This window comes from Macrotis lagotis, chromosome 6 (assembly GCF_037893015.1).
Source record: "Macrotis lagotis isolate mMagLag1 chromosome 6, bilby.v1.9.chrom.fasta, whole genome shotgun sequence".
NCBI classification, from domain to species: Eukaryota; Metazoa; Chordata; class Mammalia; order Peramelemorphia; family Peramelidae; genus Macrotis; species Macrotis lagotis.
Genome location: NC_133663.1, coordinates 51,025,679 through 51,042,084, shown reverse-complemented (window position 1 = coordinate 51,042,084; position 16,406 = coordinate 51,025,679). Strand labels below are relative to the sequence as shown.

The following is a 16,406-nucleotide window of genomic DNA, read 5'->3' as shown; positions in this document are numbered from 1 at the left end:
TTCAGTATGTTAAAATAATTCAGCCATGGAGGTAGAAGAGGGATTTAAGAATTAAATTCTAAAAGCACAAAGATAAACAATCTCAATGAGGAGGAAATATTAGGAATAAATTAAGATAAGTAAGGGGAAGGAATAAGAACACTTAACATCCATCTTAGGTCCTGAAACAGCTTGCTATGTGATTTTTCAAGTCATTGTCAGTGATATCTTTAGAAGATGGAAGCAAGGCCAGATATTCAAAAATGAGTACTAAAGTATGTCAAGATTCTATAAAATATTATGATAACTATTTCAATATTGTTTTCTTTTGATGTCACATCCATATGCCCATGTATATTTTTAAGTTACAAACTTCCTTCCACCCACTTTTCCCACCTCCTCCCTTCAGCAGCAAACAGTCAGGTTGGCATTGTACATACATATTATGATAAACATGTTTACAGATTAGTATTTTCGGTATGAGCAATTAGGATTAAGCAAAAGAGATACATAAGAGATAATTTTTATAAAGTGTTCATCAGATTGTGTGTGTGTGTGTGTGTGTGTGTGTGTGTGTGTATTTTGTTTTTTTCTTCCTCTGGATAGGGATAATATAATCAATAACCAGTCTAATACAGTTGTTCTAGCTCAATGAACTGCTGAGAGAAGCTGCTTCCATCAAGGTTGTTCATCTCATAATGTTGTTGTGTGTACATTGTTCAAAAGTGTGCTGTGGGGCAGCCGAGTGGCACAGTGGACAGAGCACTGACCCTGGGTCTAGGAGACCCTGAGCCCACGTCTCACCCCAGAGATCCAGCAACCATCTGGTCATGGAGTCCTCTACAGGCCACCCAATCCCACCAACTGGCAAAAAAAATGTCTTGCATCTGACTACCCTCTCCCATGATCTACCCTCTCCTCTAGCAGCTTCATCCCCCCTCCCCTCCCCTTTTCCCTTTCCTCTCCTTTTTCCTCCAGGATAAGATCGATTTCTATACCCAATTAAGTGTTTGTATTATTTCCTTTCTGAGATCCAAAGAGAATGAAGGCTTCCACATTCCTCCCTCATCTTCCTCCCTTCCATACCATTGCAAAAACATTTTCTTGACTCTTTTACATGAAATATCTTAGCCCATTCTACCTCTCCTTTCTCTTTCTCCTAGTATCTTTTTCACCCATTGGCTCCAACTTTACAATATATTATACCTTCAAATACAGCTCTCTCCTGTGCTTCATCTATAAAAGCTCCTTCTACCTGATCTAATAAATGAGAAGGTTCATATGAGTATTATCAGTATCTTCTTCCCATGCAAGAATACATGCAGTTCAACATTAAGTCCCTTATAATTTACCCTTCTTGTCCAACCTCTCTATGCTTCACCTGAGTTTTGTGCTTGAAGACCAAACTTTCTATTCAACTCTGGTCATTTAAACAGGAACATTTGAAATTCTCCTATTTCATTGAAAGTCCATCTATTCTCCTGGAAAAAAAAAATATTGAGTTTTGCTGGGTAGTTGATTCTCAGTTGCATTCTAAGCTTTTTTGCATTCCAGAATATCATAGTCCAAGCCCTACTATCCCTTAATGTAATTGCTGCTGAGTTCTGTGTAATCCTGACTGCAGCTCCACAGTATTTGAATTGTGTCCTTCTGGATGTTTGTAATATTTTCTCTTTGACTAGGGATTTCTGGAACTTGGCTATGATAATACTGGGGGGTTTTATTTTTGAGTCTCTTTCAGGAGGAGATCAGTGAATTCTCTCAATTTCTATTTTCACTCTGCTTCTAGGATATCAGGACAATTTTCCTGTAAAAGTTCTTTAAAAATGAAGTCAAGACTCTTTTCCTGGTCATGACTATTCCACATTTTCTTGTAGTTTTTTGCTCTTTTGGTTTTGGGTTATTGTTTCTTCGTTCCTTACAAAGTCATCAGCTTCCTTTCACTCCATTCTACATTTGAAAGAGTTGTTTTCTTCACAGATCTTTCTTTTCTCCTTTTCCATCACCAATTGTGCTTGGACCACTTTTTCCATTTCATCCAAACTGGTTTTTAACATGTTGTTTTCTTCAGCATTTTTTGGTATCTCCTTGACTAAGCTGCTGGCTGACTTGGTTTTTATTTTTTTCCTTCATCTCTCTCATTTCTTTTCTCAATTTTTCCTCTGCCTCCCTTGATTTTTAAAATATTTTTTGAGGTCTATCATAACCTGAGCCCACCTCCTATTGTTCTTGGAGCCTTTGGATACAAAAGCTTGGACTTTGTCATCTTCTGAGTGTGTGTTTTCGTCCTACATGGGACCAAAGTAATTTTCTTTAGTAAGGGTTCTTGTTTTCTTTTTGCTCATTTCCCATTGTTTTGGGGTGCTCCATGAGTTTTTGATAATTGTATGTAAGTGTATTTCTTTTCTCTTAAAATGGTATAACCTGAATTCAATTTAGAATCAAAATATTAAAACAGGATCAATTTATTGAAGAGTATTTCTTCTTGGTGAAGCTTTAAGCATTATTGGGATACTTCCGCAAGGACTTCAGTTCCTTCAATGTATTATGCGAGGCTCTGACTGCTCTTCTGCTTGTGTTCTGGTGTGTGAATGACCACAAACCCTCCCCTCTGACCTGGAGTTGTGAGGTGTGTTCCTGCTCTGTGATAACAGGGTGCAACCAAGGTCAAAATATGGACAAAACACCAGAGTCCTGTCCCAGGTACAGAGGAGAGACCTTGACAGTCTCCTCCCACCCCTTTACATTCTGTGGGCCAAGTGCAGCTACTGGGAGGCTCCATGCTGGGCTGCTCCATGGACCTGTTTCCATTTCTGGGCTTGAGGCTGCACCAAGGGTTACCTTGACGGCCACACTTGGCCTGGGCTCTGCATGCATTTTGGCTGAGTTTTCCCCACTGATCTTCCAAGTGGTGCTTGGTGTTCCCTGGGTTGGCAGGTCAGGGACTGGTTCTGATGCCAAGAGCCAGTGCTCCCTGGGACCCAGGCACCCCAAGGGCTTTAACCTGAAGGCTAAAGCTCCTTGGCTCAGGCATGGTGATCCTAGCTGTGCTTCCACCCCCTCCAACCCCATGAAACAGAGCCTTCTCACGGTCTTCCAGGTTACCTTGGACTGGAGAATTGACTCACTGGATTTTTTCTGTGGGTTCTGTCTCTTGAAAATTTAGTTAAGAGTAGTAATTTTAAAGTGTTTGGAATTTTTTGGAAGAGAGCTCCTGGAAAATCCTGTCCTCATGATGTCATCTTGCCCCCCCTCAAAACTCCAATTCTTGAATTCAAATTTGCACACAGATGTAAACTTACAGGTTGTGTGACCCTGGGCAAAACACATAATTCTTTTTTGCCTCTTCTTCTTGATTTGTAAACTGAACTGGAGAAGGAAAAAGCAAACCACTCCAGTATTGTGGTTAAGGAAATTCCAAAAATGGAGTCACAAAGAGTTGCATATGACAGAAATGCCTCAACAAGAAGTGATAAATTGGATAGATACCTATACCTAGAATCAGAAAGACCTGATTTCAAATCCATCTTCAGATTTTAATGATTGTAAGGTAATGAACAAGTCATTTACATTTTGACTACCTCAGTTTCCCTATATGAAAAATGACTAAGGGCATTGTATCTACCTATGAGGGTGGTTCTGAGGATAATATGAGTTTATATATTTAAAATGATTTCTAACTTTTAAAAACATTAAAAAGGGATTCCCTTTATTGAAGAGTATTTCTTCTTAGTGAATCTTTAAGCAATTAAAGTTTATGTTCCATATATTAATGTTAGAAAGCATGATTATAATATAAAGTACTTTCCTTCCTTTCTATCTTTCCTTTCTTTCTGTCTTTCCTTCCTTCCTTCCTTCCTTCCTTCCTTCCTTCCTTCCTTCCTTTCTACCTTATTTCTTTCTTTTTCTTTCTTTCTTTCTTTCTTTCTTTCTTTCTTTCTTTCTTTCTTTTCTTTTCTTTTCTTTCTTTTCTTTGTTCAAAAGGATATCTTGGTTATTGAGATTTTGATGCTGACCCGTTCCCTTACCTTTTTCCCATTCTGATACATAGAGCAGATTTCAAACAGAAAATTCCCTTATAGGTTTACACATTTATAGCTAATATAAAAGAAGGAATTAGAATCTTGCCAACTAATACAACATTGAAGAAAAATCTCCTTACTAAGACAGAAAGGCTTCCAGTGCTCAGCTATCACCTCATCTTTGACTGGTCCCTGAAAATGCTAGAAGACCCATAATAAAGTTAAATAGGTGAAACTGGAAGGGTTCCTTCTTGGAAATATGTATTCTCCTTTAAAAGGAAGAAATGCATGAGTAGTATTAAAATATTCATTATTCTGCTTAGAAACTTTCATTCTGGTGAAGACTTTTCAAGAATGAATGCTTGCCATAAGTGGCTTTTCATGTGAGATGCTGAATGGGAAAACTGGTGAAAAAGCTAGGCTGATTATCAAAGATGATTCATTTAACATCTGCAGTCTTTGTGCTTCAGAGTCATGTCATTTTGTGAGGGAGGGGAAAGTGAAAACAGTTAATCCATGGAAAATGGCTGATATGGGCATGGATCTTAATAGACTTAATATCAAGTTGAATAGATTTTTTTAAAAAGTCATTTTGATCAAATATTAAACCATAGCTTCCAAATTTTATCCTGCATTTTTATTCTCATTATGTTTTTCTGAACCTTTGGGTGCAATTTAAATATTTAATTCTAAATTGAGTTCAGGTTATACCATTTTAAGGGAAAAGAAACACACTTGCAAACTATAGAGTTGGTTTGACAGAACTCAGTCTAATAGACATTATGGAGATAAGACTCCTACTAGTGAATTGAAAAAGAAAAAAGAAAAAAATTGCCAAAGAAATGGTTGTTTCTTTTAAATTTTAATGGCATGGTCAGATAATGAATTAAGCCTCTCTTTTTTAATAGGTGAGCTAGAAAAAAATCACTTGCAAGTACTGAACTTATAATGAAGGTCTTTTGGTCTATTTTCTTGTAGCTAGTCTCCTTCATGCATGAAGCCATAGTTAAAGTCAAAGGGAATATCTCTTGCAAAACAGGCACTGAGGTCACTAAAGCTTTTTTCTTCCTTCAAAATTTTTGTAAGACTGCCAATATTACTATTAATGTAGGTATAGAAGACATCACTGAATAGATATGACATTATTCCATTGGAAAGAAGCAAGTAAGAATATCATTTAATTTTTACTTAATCCTGGAGTTATTTGTAGTAAACAATTAATTCTTAAGACTCTTTTCATTTACTAAATGCCTTTAGGTAGATATACAGAGTTACAGTAAACAGAAAGAGAGCTAATATTTGACAATTTTTACACAGGAAAAATGCTGGTTAAAATCTCTTCTAAACTAAACATTTATGATATGACACATTAGCTTTGTGATCATCACGGAATTACAAAATATCACACTTAGAAAGACCCTTGGAACACAAGTCCTATCTACACATGAAGAAGCATGCACAGACAGGTGAGGTAGAACCTAGGAACCTATTACCTCTTGAGGCAGATCACTCTACTTTTAGATAGTTTTGATTTTTAGGAGTTTGTTTTTTATCTGTCAAGCCTAAATTTACCCCCACCTTCAGCAATTATATACATAATTCCTAATATTCTATTTTTTTCTCAATGAGACCAAGTTGATGTTGAGGTATTTTTTCAATAGTATCTGACTCTTTGTGACTCCATTTTTGGTTTTTCTTGGCAAAAATACTGAAGTAGTTTGCCATTTTCTTCTCCAGGTTATGAAAAAACTAAGACAAATAAAGTTAAGTGATTTGTCCAGATACTTCTACATATCTGAGGCTTGATTTTACCTCAGGAATATGAGTCTTCCTGACCTCAGGCAGCACCATTTAGCCAGTCAGGACCATGTAGCAAAACCATGTATCTCTTTTGTGAAATAATCATTTAAATACTTGTCAAAAGCAATTATTCTCAGATTCTTGCCCCCTTCCCCTTCCATCCTCCTCTTCCTCTCCTCTCCTCCTCTCTTTTCTTCTCCTCTCCTCCCCTCCCCTCCTTTCATCTCCCCTTCTCTCCTCTTCCCCTTTCCTCATTTCTCTCCTCTTTTCTCCCTCTTAAAATATGTATATTGTAATCACCTAGAGAAAAAATCAATTATACCATAAACTGGATTCTATCATTCTAAAATAATTTTACAAAATATACTCAAATTCTGAGAAAAAGAGTTCATGATCTTATTTTTGACCCCAGATCCCAGATTATATGTAAAGGTATAATAATGAGGTCATGAGAGAAGCACAGTAACTGCTCCTCTTGGTCAAAGGCATGCTCTCAAAAGGAACTTCTTTATTAAGATTTGTGCGCAGGCACTAATACTCACATTCACATACAAAAATAAGACCGAACACTCATTCAATTCTGTTCTTTAGAACAGAGAGACTGCCAGCTGACTCAGTCATGGGTATGCTCCCTCATATTGTCTTACTTTACCCCCTTTTTCAGGAGGGCTCTTCTCTTAATAATACAATTCTACTCTACCAAATATAAATACATGCATACATATATATCTATATGTATATACATATATATACATATATTACATATATGTATATATATATTCAGAATTAAAATGCTCTCCTTTTGAAGAGGACATAATTTCTTATCAGCAACTTCCCCTTCAGGAATAATTCTTCAGGTCTGTAACTACCACTGTCCCATCTCCTAACCTTTTTTTTTGTCACCAGAACAAAGAACCTTCTTTGATTGGTGACTTGCAGCTGCTCTTTGCAAAGTCTAGTGTTAGGAATGATTTCATCTCTTAAGATGAAGAACAGGATTGGCAGCACCAATAACAACAGCAAAAATAGAAAAATGGGTTGTTCAAGATGTGAAATGACTGAACTATTTTTTATCCCCCTGCTTTTTAGAGAAGTATTCTCTCACAATAGACACAGGCTTCATTAGCCCCAGTCTTTACTCAAAAAGGGTCCTTTCCTAAATTCTAGTCTTCCGCTTAACAGAATTCGTTCCTGGCTATGCTTTCTTGGCAGACTACCAATCAACTCTCTCCCTGAAGCCATATTTCTAATAGATTAAAAAGATCATCTTCTCTCGGCTATTTGATGGAGAAATGCCTTGTTTCAGTTTGTTTTTCAGAAAGTTTTAAGAATTTTTGACTGTAGAATGCACAGTCATTGTCTAGCTCAGAGTTGCTTTATGTGGCTGTATTCCATTTCCAAGTTTTAATATCTGGATGGGATCATGGACCAGGTCCTAGATTGTAATATTTGAGATTACAGACTTCAATAAATTTATATTGAGATTATTCATTGAATTGAAGAAAACATGAATGATAATTTGTTCAACTAAGGAAGACAAACTATGTAATGTGAATTGTAATCATGAAGATGATGTAGTCCTTTTATAGTTTATGGTCCTATATATTTATTCAATTGAAAAAGTCATGAACATAATATAAAGAAGAAAGAGTAGATCAATGAATTGGGATACAACTAAATATTTAAAAAGTCTTTAAATCTACATTTAAACAACAAAATGCAAATATTTAAAAATCAAAAAATGAAACTAAACAAATAAATAAAACTAGGACCTAGTTTTATTTCAAAAAATAAAATAAACAGACCATTGATTAATTTGATTTAAAAAAGAAAGAAGAAAATCAAATTACCAGTATCAAAAATGATAAGTGTGAATACACTACCAATGAAGGTGAAATTTAAGGAATTGTTAGTCGTTATTTTATTCTGCCCAGTATATGCCAGTAAAATTGATAGCTTAAATGAAATTAATGTATATATATATACATTAATTTCATTTAAGCTATCAATATATATCTATATCTATATCTATCTATATCTATATCTATATCTATCTATATCTGTATCTGTATCTATATCTATATCTATATCTATATCTATCTATCTATCTATCTATCTATCTATATATATACTGCCCAGATTAACAAAAAAGCAAGTAGAATCTTTAAGAATCATTCATAAGAAAAAAATGAACTTAAGAAGCTTTAGAGGAGCTCTCTAAATGATAGAGTGGATAGAGTTCTGGACCCAGAGCCAGAAAATCTCATTCTCCTGAGCTCAAATCTTAACTCAGACATTTAATAGCTTAGTGATCCTAATCAAGTCATTTAATCATACCTGCCTCAATTTTGCATCTATAAAATTAACTGGAAAAGAAAATGGCAAACCACTTCAATATCTTTTCCAAGAAAATCAGAAAATGGGGTTTTGAAAAAGAGTCTGACACAGCCGAAATGACAGAACAGTAAGAAAAAAATCCCAGGACCACATGGAATTATAAATGAATTCTCCCAAACATATCAGGAACAATTGATCCCAATACTACATAATCTATTTGAAAAATAAAAGTTAAATAGGGAATTCAGATTCCTTTTATGATTCAAATATGATATCTAGAGAATAGAAAAAGGAAACTATAGAACAATTTCTTAATGTTATCAATTCAAAAAATGTAAATAAAATGCTAGCAAGTAGATTATATCAATATGGATCACAAAGATCAAGTACAGAATATGTGTGGTTTATATGAGCAATGCAAGATTAGTTCAACTATTAGAATAGTTGACCATATCAATAACAAAAGCAACAAAAATCATACCGTTATGTCAATAGATTCAGAAAAACCTTTAACAAAATAAAACACTTATTCCTATCAAAGTTTCTAAAAAATCAACAGGACCTTTCTTAAAATGATAAAACCAAGAACAAATATTATCTGCCATAGGGATGTAGTTGAAGCATTCCCAATAAGATGAAGGGTGAGGCAAGGATGTCCATTTTCATCAACATGTTAAAAATATTAGAAATAATAGTAATAGAATAAGAAAAGAGAAATCTAAAGAATAAAAAGGCATTATGGAAACAAAGCTATCAATCTTTGTAGATGATATAATTATATACTTAGAGAAACTTAGAGAATCAATTAAAACCTTATTGAAACATTTAACAGCTTTAGCAAATGTGCTGGAGAGAAAATAAACCTAAATAAATTATCAGTATTTCCATATACTAGCAATAAAACTCAGCAGGAAAATCCAGAAAGAGAAACTCCATTTAAAATAATTTCAGTCTCCATGTGATTCCATCCTGAGAGGAGCCCCTACCAGAGCTGATCTGTCCATCTAGCTCAATGCTCTCTTCTCCTCACAAGTCTGCTCTCTTCAGTATTACTCAGCAAATGAAGGACATAATGGAAATGATGCCAGAATTTCCTCTTTGGCTGGGAACTAAATTCTGAAAAAGATTATCATGTTAAATTAGAAAATCATGAAAATGAGCACCAATTGTCATTGAGGACTGTGAGTTTGGGGGCTGGTACAAAGAACAAACTGCATAGTGTTAAAACCGAAGCACTAAGGTAACACAAAGTAACCCTGGCATCTTTGAAAATGTCAATGCAGCCTACAATTTCTCTATGTGGAATTAAGATAACACTACCAGTGGTTTTGCTGTTGAAATCCACAGATTTTGGCTCAGGGCCTGTTCTGTCAGTGACTAGCACTGAGTAGTATTATAGGAAGATGCAGAATCAGATGATGAAGAAGAAAAATATATGAAACTCTTAAATATGTGGCAAATGATCTGTCCTTGGAATTAGTACAGGTTCCACAGAAAAAGGAAAAACTATCTAAGAAGGTAATGATGATGATGACTTTGAAGAGGAGCAAAGTGAAGAAAAGTTTCCTCCAGTGAAAAAGTCTTTTTCCTAATACTGTAGCAAACAAACAAACAAACCAAAAAACCTAGCATGGAAAAGATTCAAAGCAGTCAATAGCAAAATCAAAAAATCCTTCAAAAAGCAGGACAAGACTTCCAACACTTCCAAAAGACCCACTTCTATAGATAATATTTAAAGCAAAAATGCAGGGGAGCATAGAAAAAGGGTGGTTTCTTCCCAAAAGTGGAAGGCAAATTCATCAACTATGTAAAGAATTGTTTCCGGAAGTCTGATCAGGAGGCTATTCAAAATCTCTGCCTGTGGAGAAAATCTCTTTTAAGGAAATAAGTTTGAACAGCTTGCTAAAATTTTCCAGCTTACTTTTGTAACAGTTGATATCTGGCTGTCCTTTTTTTATACTACAGAGTGAAAATTTTCCTTAGTTTTTTAATAAATGTCTTCCAGATTACTTTGCCAAGAATGTGTTGTCCTGTTAGATATAAAACTCCATCTTTTGCTTCATTTAACTATGTATGGAATGTTATGAAAGGACATAATAGTGGTGGGAAGGGCAAATAGAAATGGTGGAAAGACAAATTATATATGTGAAATAAATCCAATATTTTAATAATGCAAAATAAAATAATTGTGGAAACTATAAAAGTCTATCAACTAAGAAAATTATATGTAATTATATGAACACATTTTAAAACACTTTTCACACAAATATGAAACTAAACAATTACAGAAATATTAATTATTCATAGATAGGGAATGTCAATAAAATAAAAATGCAAATTTAATTTACTTGTTCAGTGCCACATATCAATCAAAATACCAAAGAATTATTTTGTAGAGCTAGAAAAAATAAAATTCATCAGGAAAGATGAAATATCAAGAATATTAAAAGAATCAAATAATGTGAAAGGTAATTTGAAAATACTAGATTTTAAACTATATTACAAAGCAATAGTCGTGAAAATAATCTGATAATGGTTAAGAAATAGAGTACTAGTGGAATAGATTAAATAAAGAATCACATAATAGTTAATGACTATTGTATCTACAGTTGATTAGCATAAAAGTCCAATGTTTGAGGGTACCAACTCAGTAACTGTCCAAAATTGCTAGCAAAAATAGAAAGCAGTTTGGAAGAAACTAGGGAGTTTACAACAGCTTATACTATATAGAAATAGGCAAAATTGAATAAAAATAGATTTAAACAGTGATGTAACAAGCAAATTAAAGAGTATGGTGAAAATGTACCTATCAAATAAGAAAAGAGTTCCAAGACAGAGAAAGAGACAATTTCATTTTTTTTCTTTCCACAAAGAAAATTAATGCAACCAAAATTAGAATGGAAACAAGAAACTGTGGGATGGGAGAAGGGGGTAAGAGGGGGAATCCAGCAAGTTTCTCTGATAAATACCTCATCAAAAAAGCATAAGGATCTGAGTCAAATTTATTTTTAATAATGAGTAGTTTTCCAATTGAGAAATGGTCAGGCAATTTTCAAGAATGAAAATCAAACATCAATAGTCAAATGAAAATTCCACTAGTCAGTAGAGAAATACAAATTACAAGAACTCTGAGGTATCAAATCACACCAATCAGATTGTTTAACATGATAAAAAAAAGGAACAACCTTAAGTACTTGGAACTTTATAGAAAATTAATATACTGATGGTGGAGTTCTGACCCACTCCAACCATTGTGGAGAAAAATGTAGAACTATGGTCAGGGACTATCAAACTACATACCCTTTGATCCAGCAATAACACTGCTGTGTCTGTATCCCAAGGACATCAAAGAAAAGGGAAAAAAAAAGCTTGTTTTGTTGTAGCAAAGAATTGAAAATGTTGAGATGCCTATCATTTGGGAAATGACTAAAAAATGTGGTATATGTCTATGATAGAATACTAATGTGCTATAAGAAATAACGTGAAGGATGATTTCAGAAAAACTGGAAAGATTTAAATACTTAATGCAAAGTTAAATGAATTAAACAACTAAAATATTATACACAGTAAAATTAATATTGTAATGATGATCAACTGTGAAAGAAATAGGTACTCTGATCAAGAAGACTGCCAGAGGTGTGATGAGGAGCAAATGAGATAACTGTCATTTACAAAAATGCTCAGCATTGTAACATAGTCATATTCTTGATATACAGTAGGTGCTTAATAAATGTTTGTCCCTTTCTTTCTCATCAAATGTTCTGCTGAAATTTTCCCATAATATTTAGACCTTGACGCTAGATTTTAAGGACATAAACATACTTCTTGCCAAGTCCAACATCACTACATATAACCTTGATTCCACCCTATCCTCTTCAGCAGATTGCCCTGTTATCTCCATTTACCCCATTTACCCCATTCAGTCTCTCCAAATCTAAAATTGTCTTATGCTTAGAAAGAATTTCATGACTCATTCATCTTAAAAAAATAATAATTCTTAATTGATTCTAATATCTCTACTCGTTTTCCTTCCTTGATCAGCCAACCACCTTGAAAAATTTCTCTATGCTTAACACTCCCATTCCTTCCACCTCACTCCTAACCCTTCTGAAATTTGGCTTTCCACTTAATAAAGTTATCAGGGCTTTCATAATCTTCAAATCTAATGACCTTTTCCTAATGTCTTTCCGGTCTTCACATCTTTGTAGTATTTGATATTGTTGACTCATCCTATCCTCCAGATATTCTCTTATTAGGTTTTTCATGGTTCTCCTCCTACTTAACAGAATACTCTTTCTCAGTCTCCTTTGTTGGATCATCTTCTATGTCACCCTCATTAATTGTAGCCTCTAAGAGGTGGAGAACCTTCTTTCTGCCAAGAGCCATTTGAAAATTTATAACATTATTCATGGGTCATTCAGAACTGTCACCTTAAAATCCTAACCCTAAACATCTCCCAGTTTTATTGAATTTCAAGTCCCACCTGTAGCTGCCTCAGCAGCATCAGACCAAATGAGTTTCCAGACCCCATATCTCCCATGGGTCAGATGTTCCCAGCTCCTGCTCTGAGGCTCTGTCCTGGGTTCTCTCATTTTTTTTTATCTCTATACTATCAAACTTGACCATCTCATCTGATCCCACTGACTTAAATGTGATCTTTATGTAAACAATTCCCAGATCCAAGAAGCTGATCCCATACCATGAATATGGTTTTTATTATGTATTCACCTCAAATTTCACAAGTCCTGGAGGCAGAGCCAAGATGGTGTAGCAAAGGTAGGGGCTCAATTGAGCTCTTCCCCACTTCCCTTTAAATATCAGTAAAATGAGAACTCCAAACCATCAAAAGTTGCAGAACTCACAAAGACATAGTGAAACCAATTTCCAGCTCAAGAAACCTTAGAAGGTAAGCAGGAAAGTCTACTGCATCAGGGTGAGAGAGAAGCACAGTCCAGGGTAGCCCAGCCCAAGCCAAACAGGCCTCCAGAACACTAGAAGCAGTTCCTAGGGCAACCGAATCAATGGCATCAGTGGTGATCTTCAGACTTCTCAACTTACAGATGCCAAAGACAACTTAGTTGGTCAGCATGAAAATTCTGCTGCATCTGGGTGAGAGAGGAGCATGTTCCAGGAAGATGATACCAGTGCAGACCCTGCCCCAGCAAACAGGACCAGAACCTGGAAGCCAATGAATCAGCAGCAGCAGCTACTTCCAGAGCTCTCAGTCCATGGATGATAAGAGAACTGAACCAGTGGTCAGAGGACAGAGGCCGAACTCTATTGCTTTGTCCTTACACAGATCTAGGTTGAAATACTGGTTGACAATCCCAGAATAGGAGGAGCAGTAGCACATTTAAGCTTGTAGTCACAGGGGAATGGACCTTCCTTATAGTTCTAGAACAGAAAAGGGTTTTGGGGGTCACTCACAGACCAGAACTAAAGCCAGGAGAATAGGAAATTCCTCCCTTTAAATCATTCTGCTTTGGAAGAACTGAAATCTTAAAAGGCCCCTAAAAGTATCTCTGAAAAGAACTATACAAACTTCATAAAGATTGGAACAGTACATCTGCCACCTTGGAAGTGGAGCCCTATTTTGACAAAGAATTAAAAGTCAAGTTATAGGTTGGAAAAATGAATGAACATCAGAAAAAATAGTTCTGACTAAAGAAAGTTACTATGCACATTCAGAAAAAGATAAGAAAGTCAAAGTTCTTACATCCAAAGTCTCCAAGAAAAAAAAATATGAATTGGTATTAGAGCATGGAAGAGCTCAAAAAAGATTTTGAAAATCAAGTAAGAGAGAGAGAGAAAAAAAAAATTAGGAAGAGGAAAGGAAAACATGAAAAAGTCAAAACAAAAATAACATCTTAAAAGTAGGCTAGACCAAATGATAAAAGAGGTACAAAAAGTCAATGAGAAGAATGACTGCAAAAGTAGAATTGACCAAATGGAAATGGAGGCACAGAAGCTCACTGAAAGAAACAATTCCTTGAAATTAGAATTTAGCGAATGGAAGCTAATGGCTTTATGAAAAATCAAGAAACAATAAAACAAAAACAAAAGAAATAAAAAATAGAAGAAAACATGAAATAGCTCATTGAAAAATAACATCTGACCTGGAAAAACAGATCCAGAATAGATAATTTACAAATTATTGGACTACAAGAAAGTCATCATCAACAAAAAAGAGCCTGGACCTTATCTTTCAAGAGATTATCAAGGAAAACTACCATAATATTCTGGAACCAAAGGTAAAATAGAAATTGAAAGAATCTACCAATAACCTTCTGCAAGAGAACCTAAAGTAAAAACTCCAAGGAATATTCTATCCAAATTTCAGCACTCAGACATCAAGGAGAAAATATTGCAAGCAGTCAGAAAACAAACAAGCAAATAATTTAAGTATTGTGAAGGCAAAATCAGGATTACACAAGATTTAGCAGCTTTTCATTAAAGGATCAGAGACCTTAAAATATGATATTGCAGAGGGCCAAGGACCTAGGATTAGAACAAAGAATCACATACAAAATAAAACTGAGTATAATCCTCAGATGAAAAATATCATTAAACAAAATAGAGGACTCTCAAGAATTCTAGATGGAAAGACCAGAATTGAATAGAGCATTTGACTTTCAGATACAAGATTGAAGGGCAGCATTAAAAACTGTAAACAGGACAGGGAAATCATAAGGAAATTAAATTCAAATAGTTTACATTCCTATATAGGAAGATAATACTGATCTATCTTTATTAGGACAGTTATAAGGAATCTGTAAAGCCAGAAGACAGGAGTAATTTGAATATGAATGGATGATATCTAAAAAAAATAAAATTAAGAGGTAAGACAGGAATGTACTGAAAGAAAGGGAAAGGGAATGGGAAAGGGAATTCTATGGAATGTAGTAAATTATCTCAAATAAAGGAAGCAAGAAAAACAATTTACAGAGGAAGAGAAAGGGAATGCAGATGAGGGAACCTGAGGAAACCTTACTGAGAATTGGATTAAAGAGAGAATAACATGCATACTCAATTGGGTTTAGAAATCTATCTTACTCTACAGAAAAGTAGGCTGGGAGAGGATAAGAAAAGGGAGGAAGAAGTGATAAGAGGGAAGAAAGTTCGGTGGAAGGGTAGTAAGAAATTAAACACTTTTAAAGAGGGACGGGATGAAAGACAAAACAGAACAAATGGGGAAGAAATAGGATGGAGGGAAATACAGTTAGCAATAATAATGGTGGAAAAAAATTGAAGCAAGTATCTCTTATCAAGGCCTCATTTCTCAAATATATAGAGAATTCAGCTGGTTTGTAAAAGAGTCAATCCTGAATTGATAAATGACCAAAAGATGTAAAAAGTTTTGAGATGAATTAATCAAAACCATCTACAGTCATATGAGAAAAAAACACACTGACTCAGTATTGACTGGAGAAATGCAAATTAAAACAATTCTACCTATTAGATTTGTTAATAGGATAGAAAAAGGAAATGATAAATGTTGGCACATGGAATGGAAAAATACGAAATCAATGCACGGTTGGGGAGTTGTAAACGGATTCAATCATTCTATAGAGCCATTTTGAACTATCCCCAAAGGACTATAAAACCATGCATACCCTTTGATGCATCAATAACACTTCTAGTTCTGCATCGAAAAGGAAATTAAAAAAAGAAAAGAAAAGGACTACTATTAGAAAATTAGTTCTGATAGCAAAAATTGGAAATTGAGGAGCTGCCCATCAATTGGGAAGTGGCTGAACAAATTGTGGAATGTGATTGTAATGTAATACTAATCTGCTAATAGTATTACTAAGTGAGACATGCACATTGCTAGGTGTTCACCTGAACAATTGGTGCCTAACCTGTGGTAGGACATTCTGAGCTCATATTGGGCTGATCAGCCACAGTCAGAAAACTGTCATGTTGGTCTACTTCCATAAGAAAGAACAACCAACCAATCAGTCTGCTTTAAGAAATGATGAGCAAAATTCTATCAGGAACACCTGGAAAGACTTACATGAGCTGATGCAAAATGAAACACAAAATAATAACAATATTGTATGGTGACAAGTTGTGAATGACTTAGCTATTCTCAGCAATACAATGACCCAAGTTGACTCTTAAGGACTTATGATATAAAATGCTATACATTCCCAGAGAAAAGTGTCTGAATACAGATTGGTGCATTTTTTTACTTTCTTTTTTCTAAAGGGTTTGCTTTGTTTATATTTTCTTTCATAACATGACTGTTAAGCAAATGTTTTGCATGTA

At 34.7% G+C, this 16,406-nt stretch overlaps 1 pseudogene; it reads left to right on the top strand.

Annotated features, from left to right (window-relative positions):
* Positions 1 to 9,971, top strand: part of LOC141492115 (nucleophosmin-like) — a 62,053-nt pseudogene extending 52,082 nt beyond the window's left edge.
* Positions 9,972 to 16,406: the final 6,435 nt, after the last annotated feature.